The following is a 6,427-nucleotide window of genomic DNA, read 5'->3' on the forward strand; positions in this document are numbered from 1 at the left end:
GAATGAGTCAGCAATGCTTTGAAGAAGGGCTTTGGGATGACTGAAAATACCTCTTTGGAAAATACATCTGTTTCCAAGACAGTCTCCCTGGTCTTGTGCTTCAGCCTGTATGCACATATGTCTCTGGAAAAGCACCTTTCTCTTAATGTCGATATGAAGACAGATTAAAAAGTGAAACCTCTTCATGGCTTCCTTAGCATACAAGAAATGGCTACTTAGACTCATCTTCTCGAGTTTAGAATTCACTATCCATATATATTTTCTCTTACACGCATCACCACTGCTGGATAAGAGTAACAGTTGCTTTTGGATCTAAATGAAAATGTTTACAAAGAAATAACATTTTCAACACATTTTCTGCTTGTTAAGACAGAGAAAAAGCAAGGATTTGGAAATGCAAAATATTTTCACTAAAGGAATTACAAAATTAAGACCAGTCTGGAAAATGGTATCAAAAGTGCTACTTGAAATCCCGAGGTTTATATTAAACCACGCTTTTTACTCAAAAATATTTTGAAAGGTTTCATTTAGAGTTTTGTGTTTCTGTTGAAAAGCAGAAAATGTTCATAGGAAATTTCATTGGTGTGTTGTTGGTGATGAACTTCAGAGAAAAGGTTTGTTAACCAGCTCTGCCCACTGCCTTTGCACCCGGACGAACGCCGCCTCTTTGTTCCCATCACATACGGGTGACCGTGCCGAATCCCCCTCATGTACAGTAGCACTTGCCAATTCCTTCCCATCAGGTTTGCGTCACATGAACCCAGAATGTGAACGTTTCTCAGGAGTGCAGACTCAAAAGTGGCTTCACACAGATCCAGGAGCTGCTGGATTTCCCTACCAACCCTTCACCACCATGACCCCAGCAACCAGGCTCCCCCTCTTTGGGTGTCAGTGGCTTTCTGTGTTGCAGTTCCCAGCATCCCTGGTGACTGGGAATGGGTAGTTTTCTTCCAAAAGAAGGTAGGGTGCCCAGATAACCAGGAGGAAAGGGAAGGAAGCAGCTCCTACTGATGGGAGTCAGGACCTAAGAGGACAGAAGGAAAATCTGCCACTTGCTGAAGGGACTCCAGGGCACAGTGTCATGATTGGGACCCTCAGCTAGAAGCCAGGAGGCTACCCCCATGGTTTTGCCAAATTTCTCCCCTTCTCTCTTCACTCACCTGTTGAGATCCAAAGTTGTCTGAAACTTGTTTTAGGCAGGGAAGTGTTTCTCACCATCCTCTTAAGAGCAGCCTAGGCGCCTTTGGGGATGCTGACCTCTGGGGCCGAGGAGACCGGGGCTTGCAGCACAGCGCTGAGCCAGCCCTGCATGAAGGGGAGAGGCGGCACGGTGGTCTGGCTGTTCCTGGGGATCGAGGAGCATGCCTGCATGCGGGGTGCTGTGGAGAGGAGCTGAACACCTCCTTGCGTCCCAGCCTGGCTGTAGGGATGAGATGCGAGACCCCCCAGCTGGCAGGGCTTTCTGCTCCTCCTGCCGCCGCTGGAGCTGACTGCCCAGTAGTTGGCCAGTGCTCATAGTTTTGCCTTTATCCTTCGCAAATGAAACGAAATACTTCACAGGGTGATAGAAATAAGGAGGCACTAAGATAGTCTGCCTTGTCACAGGGAATCTGATGAGCAAGTTTTGTTACTGCTCTTGGAGGTGGCTTGGAGTGCAGAGCACACCCTTTGCCTCCCTCTTACACTTTGGGAACTCGCTGTGAAAGAGTAACAGACACTGCTGTGCCTCTTCCCTCTCTGCACCCCTCTGACACATCCTAATGAATGAGGATTGCAACGCTTTAAGCTGTCACTTCATCCTGAGACCGAGATTTTATCTTTCGGCTTTCCACTGCAGCCGGTCAATTAAAGCTCGGTTTCACAAATGCATGAAGATAACACAAGCCGACAGACCCACTTAGATGACTGTAACCCCCTTTTTTTTTTTTAATTTATTTGGTTTTTCCCTTCCACCCAGTAGCTTTTGCTTTCCGCCAAAGTGGTGAAGTTACAGTGCCATGTTTCATGCGATGACATCTTAGCTTTATCCCGGTGGTCACCGTTTTAGACGGGCAAACGCAAGCAGCTGGTTGAGGGGAAAAAACGTTAATCCCCAGAACAACACGCAGTGCAAATCCTCATTTCGAAAGCTGCTCCTTAAAGTTTGGGTAAGGAAAATCCTTGGTTTGGGTTAAAATGCAAACCTCCATCATTTGCTGCACTCTGCTAGCAGCGTGGCTGGCCTGCTTGTTTAGCTGTTGCTGCCGTTAACGGGAGAATGATTTCCTCTCGATACGTTCAGATAGATTTTCGTGCCTTTCTTAATTACGTCCTGCCAAGGGCAAAAGTGCTGTGAAGCAGTGAGGTTAATGCAAAAATCTGTTGATTCTAACATACCTGACCTGAAGATTCATAAAAAGCCAATATCAATTTCCCTCCCTCTACCATCATTTAAGAGCAGTCCGAACAAGTGGCTTTGGAGATTTATTCCTTAATGTCAGAAGAAATGGAATTGTTGTCTTGTGCTTTGCTAAATGCTGTAGCTTGTGCAAAACTGGCTCTGCTCGGTGAGGGATGCAAGTGGCGCAAGCAGAGTTCACCGGCAGGCTAAAATTTGGGGGGGGGGAGGGAGAGAGAGGACGTTTTCTCCTTGGTGTCCCATCGTCCAATTTGTCAGAGAGGGTTTTGAGGGCGATGGCTCCAGGTGCTGCGCAGCATTTTTGTCATGGAGATGAAAGGTCACCGGATTTCACGTTTCCTGGTAGTGACAGACGGCAGAATTATGGCCCCGAGTTGTTATTTCTAGTCATTGCGACTTCTCCAGACAAAAGTGTGTCAGCTGTGGTTAACTCTCTCCTCCACGGGATCTACAACTTGCTTATCGCCATTAAAATCAAGCTCGTGGCCGCCACCATCTGGGCTGTCCCTCCTGCCCCCAGGTTCTCCCGCAGTTCAGTGAGAATATCCATCCGTTCTGCTTACGTCAAAGCCTTCCCAACCGAAAACCCCCGACGAGGTCCCCATCCTCCTGTGTCTAGGACTGTAGTCATGCCTGTCTGGTGTTATTCTTACCAGGGTCCTCTCCCCGACCATGAACTATTCATTTCCAATCCTCTGCTTGTCCCTTCCCGTGAAGTCCATCCGCTGCTGTGGGTTGAGCCTCGTTATTGGTGGCACGTGTGGTTTTTTAAGCCCTTCCTTATGCGTTGCTGCAGGGTTGCTCTTTACGTTTCCTTCAACCCATTAGACGTGGTCTGGCAAGGATGCAGGGACCAGGGGGGATCTCCAGGCTATCATTACGGGTTTAAATTGAAAGCGGGGAGGTTTAGATTAGATATCAGGAAGAAGTTCTTCCCAGAGAGGGTGGTGAGGCACTGGAACAGGTTGCCCAGAGAAGCTGTGGATGCCCCATCCCTGGAAGTGTTCAAGGCCAGGCTGGATGAGGCTTGGAGCAACCTGGTCTAGTGGAAGGTGTCCCTGCCCATGGCAGGGGGTTGGAACTGGATGATCTTTAAGGTCCCTTCCAACCCAAACCATTCCATGATTCTATGATCATCTGTGTCTCTTAATCTGGTTTCATCCGTGATCCAGATTAAATGACTTTCTCTTCTTTGCCAACTCCAAGCAACTCTTACCTACTTCTGTGCGCAGGGGGAAAAACTCACTGCGTCCCACCTCCCCCAGTGCTGTTTGTTCAAGGCCAAAATCACCCACTCCCAGCGTTCCCTCCCTGGGGAAGGGAGCAGGGAGCCGTGCCCTTGGAGGTCCTTCCCAGCGACACGGTCATCTTCGCTCACTGCTTAGCTTCACACCACTTGTGCATCCGTCCCCCAGCTGCTGCTCCATGGAATTAAAACCAGATGCGACTTCAAATCAGTGGCCTTGCAGCTGCTCGGGGAAGGGCTGGATGTGAGGGCAGGCAAGGAAAGGGCGGCACAGGGTTTGCGGCGACCCACGTTCTCCTGATTTTACAAAAGCGCTCCTTCAGGATTGTATCCACACATAATCTCAACATTAGCAAAAATGCATCATCGTGGGGGATTTTATGGCACAGCTGTGTCAGGGAAATTAATTTTAAAATTCCAATAAATGCCACAATAGAATTGTTAGCTTCTTCTCCTCTCTAAAGTGTGAAATTCTTCTCGGAGCATTTCAAAGGCGCCTTCACTCATTTACACATACATTAACGCAATTGCTAAAATAGACTTTGCCTTGGCACTTTCATTTTCTTGAGGGATGAACAGAATAAGCGTTATAAATTTCTGTTTTGGGGTCTGGTTGAGCTTTTAATTTAATTTTTGTTGCCACCAATCCTTAACAAAAGAATTTGTTACCCAACAAGACGGATAAAAGCTAATGTGTCCACAATGAAATACATCCTGGCAAGTGTGCTTACTCACGTTAGCGTGGGCTTCTGGAGACATTCGTGATGAAATACTGGGCAGCAGGAAGACGTTTTGTAGATAATCTGTCACCGAGTCTTTAATTAAAGTTTTAAATTATCACAGTTGATACAGATTTCAAAGTAAAGAGATCCTGCTCTCCACACAAAAGTAAAAGATCCCTTTGACCTTCAGCAGAATCTACCTCGGTGAAAGAACATGTATTCAGGCAACGCTCTTATGGGTATTTGCTGTAATGTGCTATAAATATTAATAATTCCATACAAATGTCTTCATCTTTGAGGGCATGAGCACAAAAGTGAGTAAATAATATTTTATTTCCATGCATATAAAGCCACATTTTACCTGAGCTTCTCTCTTAATTTACTGAGAATATAAACTTGCTGCTCATTATTTCTCTGTTCAAGTTAATTTGAAATAGGCATTCTGCACCCCAGCCTGTTCCTTCTCTAACACAGTGTTTTGCCCAACCCCACTGAGGATTTTCCCAGCCCATCCAAGCCGAGGGCAGCCTTTCCTTTATCAATCAAATATGCGTTGCACGTGGCCTTAAGGGAATTTTGCACGCAGCTGTGTAGAACAATACCCGGGGGCTGATCTTCGGGGATGCTTTATCCTAGCAAGCGGTGTGTAGAAATGCTTTTTTTTTCTAAGTGGGACATTTTTTGAAGTCCCCAAGGGCTGAAGGGCTGTCCCTTTGGAAAAGCTCCGCTGCGGACAGCAGTGGGAGTTAGTATTGTCTTGGCTGTTCCCAACATCTACCCAGCCACACGCTGGCTGAAAGTTGGTTCAGGAACTTCATTTACTTTCATAAATTAAGCAGGATTAATACTGATTATCACTTGAGTGAGTAGACCACCCAGGAAAATCTAGATGCCATAGAAAGAGTTGTCAGTGACCAGGGCTCTTCCTTCTGAATCAGTGAGACAACCAAATCAATGCCCAGGTGTTGGCTTAGTGTTTATTTTGCAAAACCCTTTGGGATATGGGGGGGGGGAAAGGCTCCATATAAATGTAAATTCTTCATCGTATTTTAGGTGAGGGTAATAGATGAACAATGCAAGTTGTTAATATTGACAAAAACAACGTTTCCATGTGATGTCTATTGTTCCAAATTATCAGCTATCTTGAAAGGTGCCAAGATTTTAGTATGGAATAGTCCAGTGCTTGGATATTGTTACCTGTGCTTTATTGCATAAATATAGCTTGTTATTTATCTGCAAGATGTGGATCACATAATCTCCAGGTCATTGTTTTGGAAAGCATCTGCTTCTAACATGATCACTGACCAAAAAAAAAAAGAAATCTGTGGAGTGTGGAAAAAATTACTAAAAGTTTGAGGAAAAAAAGGAAGGTTTTGGGGAGAGGCTGTTTTGCCTGCCATTTGATTATATCCAACTGTTGCAGGATAAAGATGGCACAGAAAATGTGGCAAGAGGACAAGAGAAGACTTCATAATCATTTACTTTGTGGAAAACAATGGCTTGGAGCCATGGGGAAATTCCTTTAGAAAAAACCCAACTAAATAAAATTCCTCTTCTAATTTATTTCAGGAATTCCTGAAATGGCCAGATTTTAAGATTGCAGTTAAAACCCCTTCAGTCAAAGTCTATGCAATATGCTGATTGATTGTGCAGATGCAAGTTGAATGTCACCAGCCAAGAAGAAGATGTCCCCCTCCCCACGCTGGACTTTGCTGGACAACACGTTCCTCTTCGTAGCCCCCGGAGACCAAAGCCGGTAGCGTAGCGTAGCTGCGTCGCCCTTCGTTCTTGGTGGATGAAATATTCATGGCAGCCAACCAGCTTTTGGGGTACTGCGGTGTTGTGCTGATGCAGAGGTGCCACCCCAAATCGGGAATCGTCTTCCATTTTGGCAGAACCTGTAGAAGCCACCTTGACATTGCGATGACAGAGGCGGCGTGGCCAGCCGTGACGATGGTTTTGGAAGGCTGAATGCAAAAGAGAATTCCCAAGGCTCCGAAGGATGCGGTTTTGATTGTTTGTCGGCTAATGTTCTTTGTGTTTACCAGCAGGGATGGTAAC

General features: G+C 46.0%; 1 protein-coding gene across 1 annotated transcript in view; it reads left to right on the forward strand.

The window, feature by feature from the left end:
• The window catches only part of VWC2L (von Willebrand factor C domain containing protein 2-like), a 49,185-nt gene that overhangs the window by 19,098 nt on the left and 23,660 nt on the right, over positions 1-6,427 (forward strand). The window lies entirely within an intron of this gene.

The sequence above is a fragment of the Eurypyga helias genome, unplaced genomic scaffold (assembly GCF_000690775.1).
Source record: "Eurypyga helias isolate BGI_N326 unplaced genomic scaffold, ASM69077v1 scaffold18032, whole genome shotgun sequence".
Lineage (NCBI taxonomy): Eukaryota > Metazoa > Chordata > Aves > Eurypygiformes > Eurypygidae > Eurypyga > Eurypyga helias.